A 17390-nucleotide genomic window follows, 5' to 3' on the forward strand; every position below is an offset into this window, starting at 1 on the left:
CCATTGCTTAATTCCCTAGTGTCTCTTGCCTAACTTCAAACATTCTCTGCTACCTGTTTTTTGCTACTGTTTTATCACAGCCCCAAACAAACACTTTGCATTGCATTTCAAGAAGTTTTTCTCAAGGCTTCACAGAAAAGAGAAAGAATCCAAAGTAGAAATAATTTGCTCAAGGTCATATAAGCTTATGACAAAGACAAGAGCAAAAAACATTTAATTCTTCAGAATGTTTCCAGTGCTGATGTATTATGGAGCTTCCTGCCTTTTCTCTTCCCTGAGTTAATGCTTTTTCAGCATACCCTCCTGTGATTGGAATCATTATCATTGTGTCTCCAAGTCTCCAAGTTTGTAATGAAAAATTACCAGTTTGTTAAAAAACCAACCAAACTAAACCAAACCCCCTCTGGTTTCCTCATTCTACACTACCTGTGCACATACACAGGTGTAGCCTCAGCATGGGAGCAGGGGTTTGTGCAGTCATAGGCCTCTCTTTGGAGTATCTGCAATTCCTTCACTGAATTTTGCAGCTTGCTGTAAGATCAGGTCGGTTTGGAGGGGCTGTGTGGTGGCTGTGGGGAGCAGAGTGGAACTGTAGTTAATGAGCAGACTGAGTAATCTATCACATCCAATGGCTGGTGTGGTAATCCCTGTCCAAGTAATTAAATATTGCCTTCATGCTCTACTATCTCTCTGTCTCCTGCCACTGATCACCTCATTTCAACTCCTATGTTGCGATTCTATTCCAGTTGCAAGAGATGTGCAGTTTTTAGAAAAAGAAAGCTTCTGGTGTAATAAACAGACAATGAACTGTGGCCATGAAGAGAAATAGTCTCATTACATGGAGATTTATGCAAACTTGTCCTCTTGTACAGGAAATTTTCTATCAGCCCTTCTATGAATGAACAAAATACTAACAGCTCTGGAAGTGAATGCACAGTATTTTTAAACATAACTGAGACTCCAAAATAGCAGCATATTGACTTTACATAATCAAATGCCTCGTGGATCTTCAAAGAAGGGAAGACACCACCAACAATGTTTTTTTTCAAGTGCCCATGACTGTTTTTCCTAGTCAAGGCAACAGTCTGTCAATACCTCAGAGTATGCTAAATATGAAGTTTCAAAACAGGAGCTTGAATTATGAACGAAAGCTAAAAAAACACCACAAATATTTCTCAACAGGTGGAAAGCATATAAATAAAATTTCAGATAATTCAAATACATTCAAACAGCTAAATTTTCCACATAAAAACATTTTCTTCCTAGCTAAATGGAAAACTTCACACTAAAGACAGCACTTTGATATTTCCCATCCCTCCAAAATTAAGGGACCCAATAGAAACTAAAAACCAAATAAGATTCTGTGAAATAATGTACAACCCAAACATAAATGGTAAATATTTTTGTTATAGCATTATCTAAATGCTGTAACTTAGGGTCACATCTTTATATGGAGATTTGGATGCACACAGAGGCAATCAATATTTTTAAGTGCTTACAGTTTAAAGATACAAGCAGACAACATTAATTGGGCATGAACTATACCAGGCAAACAGATTTTATAAGGATTAATATAATTTTGTTAGAGTTCTTTGTGATTTTGATGAGTGACATATGTTTACACGTTATACTGTAGTTATCAAAACATGATCTTATGTGCTTTGTCAATAAGACACAAGGATACAATGATTACATCTCCTGTCCACTTGGCACTTCAGTATTACAGAAATTAGAATATCATTTTTTCCCCCCTCTCAGTGCAAGATTTTGACCATACCAACCCCAAATCACTCTCTAGCTTCTCTCACAGGACAGGAATCTCAATGCATTTTTACAAAAAAGGCAATACAGAAAACAGGTATATATAATTGACACCTTTTTGAGGAGAAGGAGGAGAAGGAGGAAAAGGAGGAAAGGGAGGAAAAGGAGGAGAAGAAGGAGAAGGAGGAGAAGGAGGAGAAGGAGGAGAAGGAGGAGAAGGAGGAGAAGGAGGAGAAGGAGGAGAAGTAGAAAAACAATTCTCTCCTGTGTTTGATGTTCAGAAGGCAGAGTTACATTCCACTGAATCATATTTCCACTTTTTTTCCTGATCAGAATTCAAATACTCTGAGAGAACATTTGAGTTGTGCGACACTGACAGAACAGCAGAAACATTCCCTGGCTTTTGTGACTTGCTTTTTGGTTATGCCCTTATGTGCCTTCAGGTCTTGGCTGCTAATTGAATCAAGAACAGATTTCAGCCAGCAGCACAGCAGCGTCATCAGCCTGAGACCCACTCAGGCTTTCTCAAAGGTCCTCAAATGGCTTTTGTGAGCTCAGGCCTCTTTGTGCAGTTCTTCACCATTTAAAGTGTGTACTGTCACTTGATCTGGGTATTTCTACTGCTCAATAGCTACTTCAGCATTCTTGTAACAGTTAGATGAAAACACTGAACGTCTCTGTAAAGAAATCTAACAACTGAAACTGTCTCTTTCAGCCTTTGTTAATCTGTGATGCTGACGGGAGGTGCAGAAACACTCCTGACTGTCTGCAATGTTCCTTTACCATAGTGGTGTTATTTTTCAAGCAGATTTAGATGTTCTCCTTGAAAATCTAAGGAAATTAGACCTAGGGATTCATCTGTTTGGGTTAATTTTCACTATTACCCTGACCAAATGAAGATTCCTTACCACGCTGTTTATGCTGCCAGATAACACAGCCTGAAATAGCTGGACAAATCTGGGTGTTTACCATGTGCACACACAAATTGCTGAGCTCCTGGTAATTATCACTAAAGAGCTCCATTCTCTACAGCTTCCAAAAAGTCCAAGAGGCAGAAGATCTTGATAACTTCCCTTTCAAGCCAGTTAAGTCCTTCACTGACAGACCAGAACTGAAAGTATAACATATGCAATACAGGAAAAAGCTCAGCTCTGTTCAAAGTGTACTCTATTTTATTTGTCCTGTGGTGCTTCTTTTCCCAGACTCTGTGCAAAAACCAAGGGACTACCTCGGCACTGAAGAGTCTCAGTGAACTTTTAAAAACTGAACTTCTGTTCAAAACTAGGCAAAAAAATCTAAACCCTGAGACTCTGAGTAAATCTACTGCACAGTTTTCAGAGATGGTGAATTTTTCCACAACTCCACAGCAGCTTAAGAATGTTTTGAACAGGATCAGACACTAGTTCAGACTTTAGTTCTGTGTGAAGTGTTCATCAAGACCTTTGCATTGTGGTGCCTCTCCTGTGCTACAGCTCTATCAACTCAGCAGCTTCACAGATCTTTGATATCAATTCAATTCACTAAGACTTAAATTAACAGATGTTCCAACATATTCTATACAAATTATCTTTTTTCTATATGGAATCCTACATGAAATTATACTGATGATCAAATTTTTTCTTCATTAAAAAAAAAGAAAAGGAAACCACACTCCTTTCATTTTAAGCTCCATACTATTCATCTAGCAGTTTGTTTCCCTCTCCTCTACTAGCAGAAAATATAATACAGGAAAAGATTTAAATGAAAAACAGATCTGTGGAGTGAATTGCATATGGTTTCCATTTTCCTCCATGCAATGTTTCATAGAGAGTCAATGAAGAAATCCCTCCCACAAATCCGGGTCTGAAGTCCACTTGCAGAATCTTGTCAGCACAGGAGTCAGGAGACAACTCTGTGCATGAAAATGCTGCAATCCGTCTGTGCTCTATCTTGTTAGGGTAAATCATTCCTAGAAAGTACCACTGGATCTAGGTAATAAATCAGTATTTAGAAAATATGCACACTCAAATGATGCTGGCTGTGTCTGTGTGAACCTGCTGTTTTCAGGCATACCAGGTTTGCTGTGCAGCACACACACAGCTTGCTGCATTTTACGCCTCTTTGCAGAAGGGTTTTCCAGCACTAACATCTTTATACTTAGTTGACATTCTCTGTGCTAAACTAAACCCAGCCAATAAATACCACTTCTGCCAAAAAGCCTCCATAACTATGACATTCCATCAGCTTTCCTAGCTGATCTAAGTAATTATTTCCAAAGTTTTTCTGACTTTGTTGACATAAAACTCATCTTTTCCTCCTATTCCTCATAGCTTGAACTATTTTTTTTCCTCTTGCATTCTCAGCAGCTCCTGGTGACATCCAAACACCAAGGCAAGCATGCCATGTTTCTATCAGACACCAAAGGAGGTTTACAAAGCAGGAGGCTCCTTCTTTCCCATTCTCTGGAGGTTTCCATGTCAGTGAATGAGAATGAAAGATGTGCTGCTCTTTGTCAGATGCTTCTATGAGTTAACAACTGTTTGGATTTCATCCCTTTTAGAGAGAGGGGCATGAGCGGGATGCAAAAATGAAATAGAAAATCTGGAACACCTTCTGAAGGTAAAAGCCCAGGTAGGAGGGGATGTTTGTGTAGAAAAATGTTCCCAAAAGCACTGCTTGGTGAGCACATCAGAACCACACAGCACAGCTCCCTGGAAAGACAAGACACAAGTTCTTCACAGTTGCAAGATGAAAGCAAAGACCAACTTTAGCAAAACTCAGCAAAATGGTATCTGACAATATCTTGCCTTTGAGAGAACATGCACCAGTATGGGATGAACACATCCTGCCTGACAGACACAGTCTCTGCTTTAAGAGGTGCTCTGCATCTGTGCACTGATGTGCCTGTTCAGAAAAATCCAGAGAACAGAGGTTATCTGGTCTGTAGGTCTATTTCTGATGGAGAACTGTGGCCTGAGAATTCTTTAACATATTAAAAGAAGAAAAGGAGGTTTTGCTGATTCTATGTCTACTTATATCTGCACATATGAAAATGAAAAATGTTACCCAGGAAAAGCAGCAGTGATTAGGAAAGTCACAAAAAATTAAAAATTTGAATATAGAATACTTTTTTTTTTTTACACCTATAAAGACTATCTGTACAGCATCATGTGTTCCAAAATCACATAACAGAACTGGCACCCCCACATTAGCTCAGTTCCACCTGGCACTTCAGACCTTCACATCCTTAGTGCTAGCCCTAAAACCCAGCCAGCTCAGGGTGTTGAAAAACCTGAGTATCCAAGGTTTGTGACAACACCTTCTAATCCCAGAGACTTCACATTAAATTAATGTCCAAACAAAGCCAAACTTGCACGAACAAACCTTTCTATTGGTTATTCCCATTTCATACAGTTACTTCAAATTACTTTTTCCCAGCTTTATTAAGTTTTCACCATTCCAAACTCTGAATTTGCTTTCAGAAGATTCTCAGATACCTGACAACTCTTCTCAGTTTATTAATTTTTATTGTTAAGTCTACAGTAAAACATTTTCTTTGTTAAATGCTAAATACCATACAGATCCACCTGGTAGGGAAGCTGTGGGATAACCCAGGACATCTCCCTGGTGTTTTTAGACAGTTCTGGTCATCAAGGTATAAAATCTGAAAACCTTCTTCCTCTGTGCATTAGAGACTAACACATCTAGTAACAATTTAAAAACTTGTCAACATAGTCCAGAAAAACCGTAGAGAGGTACTGGAAAATGATATTGTACTACAAAGTCTTTTGGGGTTTTTTTTAATACATACACCAGGTATGCAAGCTTTATTAGCTGTAAAGAAGTTCATCTTCATCAGGCTTGTGAAACCTGCTTGGTTGCAGAGTTTCAGAGGCATACTTAGGCATCTCAAGCAGATATTCTCATAATTTTACTGGCTCTCTCTTGATTTTACCCTTTTAACTGCATTTTCAGGTCTCTACACAAATGGTGTTTGTGAATGATATGCCAAGTAACATTAAAATGCATAAAATTGCTGCTTCTTCTGTATTTTCCACATTTCCCATATGATACCCAATACAAGGCAATGTTTTGGTCCAGTGCTTAACCAAAAAAATGCTTTTGTAAGGCTTTAGGAAAAGATATGTTTAATAAACACACCTTGCAGCTGGAGTAAAAGATGACAGAAGGTCCCTTGGGGAATCAAGAGCAGAGCTGTCCACCTCATCCCTAAACTTTAGGCAGTCTTCAGAATATCCTGAGATTCACATATCACAAAGGGAACCACTGCAGAGATGTGAAATGTGAGCAGTGACAGGAGCAAGTTGATCTTGGGTGTTACCTATGGAAGCAGCCAGAAGGGGCTGTGGGTGGTTGTTGGCTGTTTTGGAGGTTTTGTTTTTCAATCAAGACCAGATCCTCAGGAGGTTAAGTGTTACACATGAAAGGCTTGGATAAAATATTTGCTATGTTAGGTTGAAGTACTCAGTTGGACAGCAGAGGGGGTAATTCTGTACATCCAAGGAAAAGTAATTCCATCGGCAAAAGGAAGGCCTGGGATGAAGCTGTGGACACTGTCATGAAAGGAACAGATCAATATGCAGTGATGGTTGCTGTCAGTGAGAGACCACAGAGCACAGATGAGCATTGCAAGAACATGAAAGGAGAGAAGAGTCATGAACCATCCCCCAGAAAAACATACTGAAACAGTAACAGGGACTTCAAAGAATGAACACTTCCTTTTGGGGTTCTGTACTGCAAAGGTGAAGTTACTGCTGTGATTTCAAACAGTTCTAGGGAGAGGGAAGAACTTTCTGATCTCTGAAGAGCATGAACCAAGAGGCATCAATGGAGGTGCTTATCATGACCAATACTTTTAGAGCATCCCCTGTGTCTAACATGATCCACAAGGAAAGGAACTTCAACTCTTCAAAAGCTCTCCATAGTCTCTCTCACATGACTCCATCGCTCAAACTTTCAGTAAATTGCTTCATTTTTCTGAAACTTACACAGGCATTTGAAAATGTTCAGTAATTTGAGAAAAGGAAACGACTATGAACCTAACAAGACTGAATTTTCATTTTACTAAACTACTGCTTAGCAGCTACAGTGAATTTAGGCAGTTGCATATTGTCAAACACTAAGAAATATATACCAGGCCAACACCATGGCTCACAGATTTTTAGAATACATCTTGTCTCAACTGCTAAGAGAACATTAGTAAAATCACAAGAAACATACATAAAGTGAAGGCAACGCACTAAAACTTTATTTGTAAAGCAGACAGGTGAAGTAAATAACAGAGAAAGTCTGTCAGTAGCTCAGCTTTATCAGAATTTTAGACTGATAAATCATCCCTTGTTTAATTAAGAACAACCAACACATAGTACCATGAAGGCAGGACACAACCACTCTTTTGGCTCCAGAATCTCAAGCAACAAAAATTTCTGTTTCTTTTAATTGGGAGACACATAGAGCGATAATGAGGAATTTTGAAACCTCTCTTCCTTGGAGACACTGATAAAAAAAACCAACTACAAATACTAGGGACAATGTAACAAAAATTGTAACATTCTGTTGATCTGTTAATTCTTTGTTCCAACATCTTCAAGAAACATATCTAACGTTTTTGGGAGGTTGTAAGTTATGACTGAGAGCACCATCATCACCAGTTCCCATGAAAATTTTGCAGAAATCAGATCTCAAAATCTCTGAGCAATCAAAAGGCTTTTAAGTTGGTCCTTAATTCTAATTTAAATGCTTATATCTACTTCATTAATTCATATAGCAAAAGTAGGTGATTACATCTTCACATCTGCAGAAAAAAAGACACAACTACTCTTTGGATATCACTTCTTCATCTTTGGAAACCGGATTGAGATTTCATAAATGAGGATGAGTTGCTCTGTTATGGATTTCATGGAGCTGCAGCAATGCAGCTGTGACAGTCACCTCTCCTCAAAGTTCACACTCCTGCACAGCACAGATGACAGATTGCTGCATTCAGCCTCAGGAAGGGAACTCAGGGTTTCACATTCCACAACCTGGCTCATTAGTGTTAAGCCTTTATCAAAAGCAAGAAACCTATGAATAAATTATGTTATGAACAGAAGTTTTGGCAAGACAAAGACGACAATTCACGCAGCAGTTAATATAAAGGGAGGATAATAGTCCTGCCAAAGACAATAAATACTAGAAGAAATGGCTTTCAGTTTTAGAGGCCCTGAGCAATATTGCTGGTGTTCATTTTAAGATCTGCTTCTACAACACAATTCCCTTAAGATTGTTCTTAAATATGAAAAAGGATGGATGTTTTTGTTTTGGGATCATTCACAATGTTGGAATTGCAAACCACAGGCTTGAACTGAGGTGAGAGTTAACATCACTTTGCCACTAATTTCTTTCAACTGCATCTTTCCCTTTCTTGATCTCCCTTCCCCCCACTAAAATAATCTCCAGGCATTACTATCGAAAATATACTCATGTAATAAATCATGTATTTGCTCTCACGTGACTGGTATTCATTAGAGTCAAAGATCTCCAAGATCTGCCCCCAGAGTGTATTATGTTACTGAAACATAGAAATAGCTGCAACACAAAGTTTTGCCAGAAAAAAAACCCACAAAAGTAACAACAAACTGTCTCTCAGTTGGGCAGAAGAAAGAATGTTCATAAAAATATTTCGGAGGGGTAAATCAAACCCCAAAGTCTAATTAGACAAAACCAGCAGTTTAAACCAACAAGACACAGGATTTTTAACTAGAAACTTCTAGAAGTATACACTTTTTTCAGTCACCCAGGCAGTTCTCTTTTCAAGGGGAATTTTTTCTAGAACAGAATGGAAAAAGAAACATAAACCACTACAAGTTTAGCCATTATATATCCTGGCTTTCGTTAAGCAGTAAACAACAGGCTCCTACATTCCCTCAAATGCACCCCCTTACTGTGCAGTTATTTAGCTTTACTGAATGCTACAATCACTTTGTAGCAGAAGTGACATCTCCTGTGAGAGAGGCAATGCTATTCCAGTGATGTGGTAACCTGACTGAAACATTTGAGCCTGAGTGGGGAAAAGGAACACTCGATTCAGCTGCACATCTGGGTTTTATAAAGGGTCCAAAAGCTTAACATTAATGTGCTTCAGGGCTAAAACACACTTGAGGAGATCACAGCAGTCAAGAAAGAGGACAGTGTTAATCCAGGGCATATCATGCTCTTCACCACTGCTCTGAAAATTAACTTAGCTCAGCTAATTTTGCATCCCCACTAATTGTGTGTTGTGTATGAGTAAGCAATGACTAAGGAAATGTCAAAGCTATTCTATATCCTGTTCTTTTCCTGAAGAAAAACATGACAGGCAGAGAGGATACCTCCCATTAAGGCCACAACAATTCAACAAGGCAGCTATTTTTTTTCAGCAGGAATGAAATAACCTATATGCAATCTAAACACTGCCAGTCATTATAATCACTTGTTACCACTGTGCTGAGCACATGTGGCTTCCCCAAACCAATCTACTACCCAAATACTAGCTTAGATATTCAAATATATGTAATACATAATAACATATTATTTTTATATATTATATTAGATATAAGCATGAGTGCATACACACAATTTAAACTGAAAAATGCACAGTGAGCTCAAAGTCAGCTGTACATGAAAATACCTGCTTTGTAGTACACCGGTTCTTTTCCAATGTTTCAGATTATTTATTGACAAACCTTGACCACTGGCTAGAAGGTTAGAAAAAATATTCAATACAGACAAGAAAATGATGCATATATTACAACCAGGGTGAATATAACCAGACTGCTGAAGACATAAAAAAGAAGTGGCATCAATATTGAATCTCCTGTTGGGTTCCTCACAGCTGTGAGGACAGAAATCAGCAGTGGCTCTCTACAGGTGTCCACCTCAGAGGCGCTGAATTTTCCCCTGCACAACAAAGGTAAAGGAAACACAGGCTCCTGAACGTGGTTGTTATGAATTTCATCTCAGATATCCAAAATAGCTGGACTGAGCCCCTCTAGCTCTGCCTTCTGCCCATTCGTGTCCTTCCCATAAGCCTGAACAAAGTTTGAGACTAAGCACATAGAGCAGAAATGTGGAATTGGGAAGAGAAAGGTGAAAGAGTAGATATCCTAAAGCATCCAAACTATATGTCTGATGGGAAGGGAGAGGACAAGGGGACAAGTGATAAGGGATAGAGGAAGGAAAGAGGACTGGGAACAGGGAATCCAGTGTTTAGAGACTGTGGTTTTCACCAGTCCATTATGTGCTACAGGAACTACACAACAGAGGAGCATTAGGCTGGAACATTATCCAGAGCTCTACTAAACTAATTTATAAAAGATCAAATCACTGACTGCAATACTGAGGCCAGACTGCCTGGAAAACTGTGCAGCACAAAGATGTGGCTCTGAGCAGTCCTATAACCTTCACAGAGGGGTCCCACCCAAAGGGGGCTTCAGTTAGCACTGCCAAACTCCTGCCAGCCTCACAGTCTTTCCAGACACCACGAATGATGCTAAAAACAACACATGAGGATGATGGTACAAGCTGAAAATGAGCACCACACTTCAATAGCATGTTCTCATAACAATGGGCACAGCTACTTAAAAGCACAAATCATGCCTACATGCATTGGCCAGAAGCAACAATATTGCTACGGGACATATTTTCTTTTTTGTAAATTTAAAATTAAAAGAATGAGTCTGATTGCAGTGGAAGACCAAGAAACAACAGGATTGCAGGACTGCATAAGGCCTTGCCCATAAATGATATTCATTAACAGAAAGGTCACAAACTCAGAAACAAGAAACAGATATTCTCACCTCCTGGTCTGCTGCTTCCTCCACCCTCACCTCTTCTGTCCCTATATTATCCTTATCTTCCTTCTTTCATCCATGCCCCAAGAATTCTGCATAGAAGTGAACACAACTGAGACTGATTGCATTTGTTCACTCTCACTAGCATTTAATTCTTTACTCACTTTGTTCACTCAGCTCCAAAATAGACCCTGGAGGTAGTTTTGCAGGGGTTTTTTGCTCTGATGGCAACGACAGCCTGCTCATACTGTTCCCTGTATCCTATGCTACCTATTTTTAATCCTTTTATATCATGATTTAGCTTATTGAGTGCCAAAAAGGGTTAATCTTTGCTGCTGGATGTGCAAAAACAGCTACAGCAAATCATGGCAGACTACCTTCTCTTTGAGAATCTCAAAAATAGCTATGTACAATTGCCTGCTATTATTTCAACTCATTTATCAGCTGCAGACATCCCACTTACTCTTCTGGAGTTCCCTGGATCATATCTAGTGCTTTTACAAAGCAAAGATATGAAATATTTGAAAGAAAGACATTTACTACAGTAACTTTTTAATGCAAAAATGCACACTAATGGCAGTTCACCACTTCAGTATGTAAATGCAGTCTGGGATGTCTCACAAACAAGAACCACACAGCTCCTATGCTATCCACACACTTCTCAACCATTTCAAAGGTGTCCATCCCCTTCACTGCAAAGAATGGCCTGGCACTACACTGCTGTCTGCCAGGAAAAGAAAACAACCCAGCAGAAATACAGCCCTCTTCTTTTTCATAGTGCTCCTCCAAATAAGCATTAATGAAGAAGTTGGACCTCTCAAAATCTTTACTTTCCTCCAAGTTAAAAATCAAAGAATATTGTCAGTTTGTGGAAAATTTAATCACAGGGCTGAGTTCATAGGCACGGCAGGAACGTCAGCATGATGATAAACTCGTGAAAAATGAAAGTTTATCACTACTTTTGGAAGGAACTTACTATAAACTATGGGTAACAGTTTATTATTGATACTGACTGAGTGGAGATTACTTCAACAATGAAAGAAGCCTGCCATGCTGCTGCTGTGATGGCTGAAAGCACAGGACAGCCTCAGAAGCTGACTGGAAGCAGTTCAAATCCCACTTTAGAGAAGGGGAGCTATTTAGTGAAAGATTTCAAATACTTCAAGTCTAGTCTCAATTTGGTATCAGAAGGAATGGAAATGTCAATGGCTTTTTGGGCCTATTCCTTTCCAAACAGAAATCAAGTGGAAGAGGAGGGATTTGGTCTAAACATCTAACACAGATGCGTGTAAGCAGCTGAGCAGCCCTTAGGAAGGAAAGAAAAAGTGAATTAGAGGTCTGAATAGCTTTGCATTGTATTAGAGGTTCTCCCTAACAAGGCTTTAGTGACTTCTTGGGCTCCCAGAACAACCCAAATCCCCTGTTCTTCTCCTTCATTCCTCTGAAGCTCTGCTTTTTCCAGGAAACAAAACTCACAGGGAACAAATTTCCAGGCCGCAGTGTGGGGAACTATTCTGGTTCTATTTAACCATCTCGGGAAAAACTCACAGACTAATGCTGCTGCACTTGGCAGCAAGACTCCAAACTTCACATCCCTCAGCCCTAAACCTGCTCGGTTCATTAATGTTTTGCCTTTTTTTTTTCCAGCCTATCCCTTTCTGCTGGTATTGAAAGAAGATCCCTGGAACGCTGTCTTTTCTTGACAACATAATTTCTTGCTCTTGGTGGAACATGCAATAATTAATCTCTGACAGTTGCTCACTGGGGAAAATCTGACTATTCTACTGAGGGTCCCACTCACAAAAATCACTCCTCAGTCTTTCCAAAATTGTATTCTCCTTCCACAAGGCAAGTGCCAAGTGGGGATACCATAAAAAAGCCAGCCCCTACACATGCAGTGATACACAGACAAGGAGCCCTCCTGGTTTATCCATGGTGTGCTCTACTACCTCCCTTCTTACAGTTTTATCTTCAAAAGCCCTTGCCCACCAGCTCACTCTGACACACTTGTTGCTGGTTTTAAGACAGTGAAGCACACGTCACATTAAACCCCTCCAAACCTTTGCCTCTGCTAATTAAACAAGAAGCCCCAGCACTGCTTGGACACACGTTAGCCCCCTGTGACACAAATGGCAGAGCTGGACAATGCACATTCTCGAACAGACACTCAGTACTTGGTCTGCCACCACCACCAAGAAGCCTGAAAGTCACTTTTCCTTTACACTGGACTGAGACCCCAATTTCAATTCCCCAGCAGCCAAGTTTGAGTGAGAGCTCTGCAACCTGCCCTGTGCACGCCTCTAGGAGCTACGGCTCTCTCAGAATCTGCCAGCACCTAGGAAGAACCAAATCATGCAGAAGTTATTTAGGACACCAGAGCTCCCAGCACACGTTTAGATTTACATACATTCCTGTCCAGGAAGTTGGTGGAGATCTGCCTCTCAAGATACTGATATTTGCCTCAGAATTCCAGGCAGAAAAAGAACTGCTGGGACCAATTCCACGCAGTGCATATCTAGAAACCAGACACAATCACCTCCAGGTTCGATTTGAGAAGAGCTAACTTGTTCTGTTAGCTGTTGTGTTAGACCATGGGCTAAGGCAGATTTAAAAAAAGGGGAAAAAAAAACAAAAAAACAAACCCACACAACAAAATCAATCTAAGTACAACACTTAGATTCAGCAGAATGAGTAACAAAGGAAAAAAATTTACCGGAGAACAAGGCTGGTTGCCTGTGGGGAGAATATCTTAAAATCTACGGTAAAGTCATAGCTGGCAAAATTCAATAGATCTGGTAAACATCAAAGATAAAATTCAGCAGAATAATTCCACCAAGCACCATTAAAAGAAAAATGGGACCAGCAGGGTTACCAGTGAAAAACAATGCCAGGCCTAATAGCACTGATCTACCAGAAGCAATTTATTATGACACCAGAAATAGCTATTTTCACAGTGGATGCTTGAAATGAAAACTTTAAAGCTTCTTTAAGTCTTGAGCTATAGCAAAGTATTCAACCAGCCAGCCAAAATAGCTGAAGGGAAATAGGAAGGCCACATGTGGAACTAATTACTCATGTAGAGGCTATGACAAAGAACATTTCTCCAGACTTTTCATGGGGGCTTCACTTTCAGGAAGTAACTCTAATTACTGTTCAAGTCTCGGCAGCCTGCATGCCGCTGACAGTTCCAAGAAAAAATGAACCTATTTGCCCTTTTCTTGGTCTGAAATGCCAAAATAGAAAAGCGCAACTAGAGTCATTAAAAAGAAAGAAAATAAGCACTGGCTTATTACACTAGCTTCCCGAGCAGAATCCTTTTTATAAATTCGGTTTTTCAGCCTTCACAAAAGAGCAAATTCTGCGTCTACATTAACTCGCTCTCTGTTGGCTGCAGTGAAACTGTACATCTTGACTTTTTACAGCTTTTCCATACTGGGGCCCACTTCCTGCCCAGTTGAAGAAAAAAATCTGGCCTGAAGATGAAATGACTGCTTAACATTACACTAAAACATCTGGTACCATTTTATACACAGACCCATGTCTGAGAGCAGGCAATTCTAGCGGTCTCACCAGCGGCACAGTGCATACCCAAACCTCCCCAGGGTGACATCATCCCATATATGGACTCTCAGGCCCAGCCCTCCCCCTTTTCCTGGTCCTAAATTCATTGCCAGATCCCCAGTCTGCTGCAAATGTGCCACGTCAAGACTGGAAATCACAGCACTTCAGTGTGTTTCAGTGAGTGCTGCAGAGTGTGAGCGAGAGCCGAGCACAACCCGTGATGCAGGAAGGCAGTTTTTCCCCGAGACTAAAAGAGGATTTAAAATAAATAAATAGACGCGTCCGGAGATCCTGCTCCGTCGCCCCAGTGTTCAGACTACCTGTTCAGGACAATGCTGTTGTACAGTAGTCTGCACATTGGTTAGACTGGGCAAGGCAAAGCGGCGGCGTGGACTTTTGGGGACGCAAGTTGCTCTTGCCAAGGAGAAGACACTCATTGCTCCTTTCAGATCTCATATCCAGTATTTTTCTTCACAGGTTTTGCACACTAGGGAATAAGAAACGCTAAGGGACACTGTGAAAAAGGAGGACTGCAGAATAAAGCGGGGAAGACTTTCTGGTAAGGCCTACTTTGGAAGAACACCTGGCCTATGACCTGGCGAACCTAGGTGACTCCCCTCCCCCCTTCCTCCAGTCATCACTGCAAGAAAGATGGAGCTCTGATGGTGCACTAAAAGCCATGCAAGAAATGAGAGAGGTATATTGCCTAGAGGTACACTGCCTAGAGAAGTGTACAACAGTAAACCTAAAGTCGGTCATTTCTTTTTGATTAAATTTTTTTTAAATTTAAAATAAAGCTTTTTTTCCCCCACAAACTAAAAAGGTAAATTTAATTTTTTTTTTTACTTGTAGCTCTCAGTAAAAATATTTAAGAAGTATATTTTTTTTTCCTAGGCTTGCTAGCAGTATGTGTTTTGAATAGCTCCTGTTGTGATCTATGGTCTGAAGATCAATTTTAAAAAATTACTTTTGCTTAAAGTAATAAAATACTAGAAAAGAATGCATGAATAATATTTTAAATTATTGTATAATATATTATATCACCTCTGGGAAAAATGTACTTAGTTTTTTATATGCAGTTGAAACTTCTTTGCAAGTAACTTATGCTTGATGTGCTAATGAAAACTGGGAGGGAAACCACAGAAAAACTGACTACTCCATGCTAGGCTGTTGCCATGTAGAATACAAAACCTTTGATTGTCAGGAAAAATTACCTTTTAAAGTTCAGGATGTGATGGGGAAAAAAAAAAAATCAATAAATAAAAGGGAAGAAAGAGCTTTCCTACCCGATACCTGGCTGGACATTGCATGGGAGTGATCAGGACCGATTGATTGTTGCCGCTCTCATGTGTACTTTGAATCGCTGATAATTCTTCTACCATTCAAAATGATAAGTTACTTTGTCCTGAATCCCACTGATAAAAATGGAATTTGTAAACCAATGCAGAAGTTTGCTTTGGTGAATTTCCAGCTGTCCTAGTAGGGGAAAAAAACCCTCAGGCTGAATGAAATCCCCACGGACAAAATAATACAAAAAGTCTGGGCTGCAATTTGATACCAGCCGAAGTCCAGAGTCAGCTCCCCTAAAGTTAACAGTTGTAACAAACTACTGCAACTGGAAAAAAAACCCCACCTATATGGTGCCCATTATTGCCAGGAAGGCTTGGAATAGCTGTACTGCAAAAAGAATTAGCATAAATATGCAGCCATTAGTATTATAACCAGCCGATTTTGCAGAATGTGTGCTGTATTTTAGACAGCCTTCATGCTATACTTTAACAAAAAAAAACAACAAACAAACAACTGTATATTATGCTGACCTTTTCCATTGCTCCTTCGATAATCAATAGAGGAGCTATTGGGGAGAACTGGTCATGGAGTGTTGGTGTGACGGTGCCTGGACTGGCTGCCTTAAAGCTTACAAAGCAAGGACTAGCTCTGTCATTTCCCTCTGCCTCCCAGCAAAACTTTTCTTTTGACCAAACTACTCTTTTTAAACGTATATACACACTTGTAAGTTTTTTTTTGCAGAATATTATTTTTCTAATTAACTTAGTGGGGCTTAATCCATTATAGTGTGAGTAGATGCAGTTTTTATTCTCGTTCTGTTTTAAAGTGGAGTTACAACACACAGTTAAATGTGCTTATTAAGAGAAAATCTGAAGCAACAGGAAGAAATTAGAGGAATAGAACTAGAGTCAAACTGGCATTAATATTTCTCAATCTCTACATATGATTGCTGTTTTAGGCATAGCAAAACTGAAAAGTTTTATGACTTAGATTTTGCTTAAGCGGTAGAAAAATGTTTTCACATCTTGTTAGGAAATTTGCTCAGTTTTGCTTTCAAGAGGAATATAACCATTTGCAATTTTTTTTCTCTAATGCTTACTTGCAAAGTTACTTTTTTTTTTTTTTTTTAATTCTAGAAATTAAGGAAGGAAATACTGTTATCCAGGGAATAATAGGCTCTCCATGAAAACAGTGTTGCAGATAGCCTGTGTTAACTTTTGCTAAGTAAGCAAGGACGATGGAAACATATGGAATAAGTGTTTCTCTTATCTCTAGTCCACTATTTGCATTAATCTTTATTTTAAATGACCTTTCTGGATTTAGGAAGTGATTCCCCTCCCATACACCCATGACTCTTCAAAGTTACATTTTTAGACTGTAAGGCTGAGATCGAGGAGGCCCCCTTGGCATGGGGCTTGGAAAGGAGGCGGGGGGGGAAATGCAGAGTGCAAAGCAGCAGATATGGAAAGAAAGGCTCTATTGTTAGCAATGAATAAGGAAGTATATCGACCTCAGCTCAGTAATCAAAACATTTTTAAAGTGAATTAAATGATTCTGTGGCTCTTAAAACACTGCTTGTTTAGTTGAAACAATTTCTAGTTGATCATAGTCACAGAGAAGAGATTTCAATAGTTATAAAACAAGATGCTTTAAATATGCATGTCAACAAACACAAATAGGCTGCATATAAATATTTCAAGAGAAAAAAAAACCCAAAAACTAAAATATCAAATATTACTTTTTGTAAATAATTAAAAAAATTAAAAGGACCCAATGCAGACTAATCATGGTGAGAGTTCTCTAAAGCCAGGACGATACCAATGCTTAAACCCATTGTATGAACTGATACATATTACCATAAAATGCACATTAAGGCCAGTAGGAACATTTAGATAGGTGAGTGTTTCAATATACTTTCTTTCATCTTTAGGGAGTACATTTTTTTTAAGTGCACTCAAAAAAAATTAA

At 39.4% G+C, this 17390-nt stretch overlaps 1 protein-coding gene and 1 long non-coding RNA gene across 6 annotated transcripts in view; one reads left to right on the top strand and one right to left on the bottom strand.

The window, feature by feature from the left end:
* DNM3 (dynamin 3) overlaps positions 1 to 17390 on the bottom strand; it is a 171771-nt gene that overhangs the window by 97415 nt on the left and 56966 nt on the right. The gene's annotated exons all lie outside the window — the stretch shown is intronic.
* Positions 14270 to 15935, top strand: LOC130256312 (uncharacterized). The gene is made up of 2 exons (XR_008841092.1): positions 14270 to 14309; positions 14610 to 15935. It is a non-coding gene; the product is annotated as an uncharacterized LOC130256312 (long non-coding RNA).

Source organism: Oenanthe melanoleuca, chromosome 8, assembly GCF_029582105.1.
Source record: "Oenanthe melanoleuca isolate GR-GAL-2019-014 chromosome 8, OMel1.0, whole genome shotgun sequence".
In the NCBI taxonomy this organism is placed as follows: Eukaryota; Metazoa; Chordata; class Aves; order Passeriformes; family Muscicapidae; genus Oenanthe; species Oenanthe melanoleuca.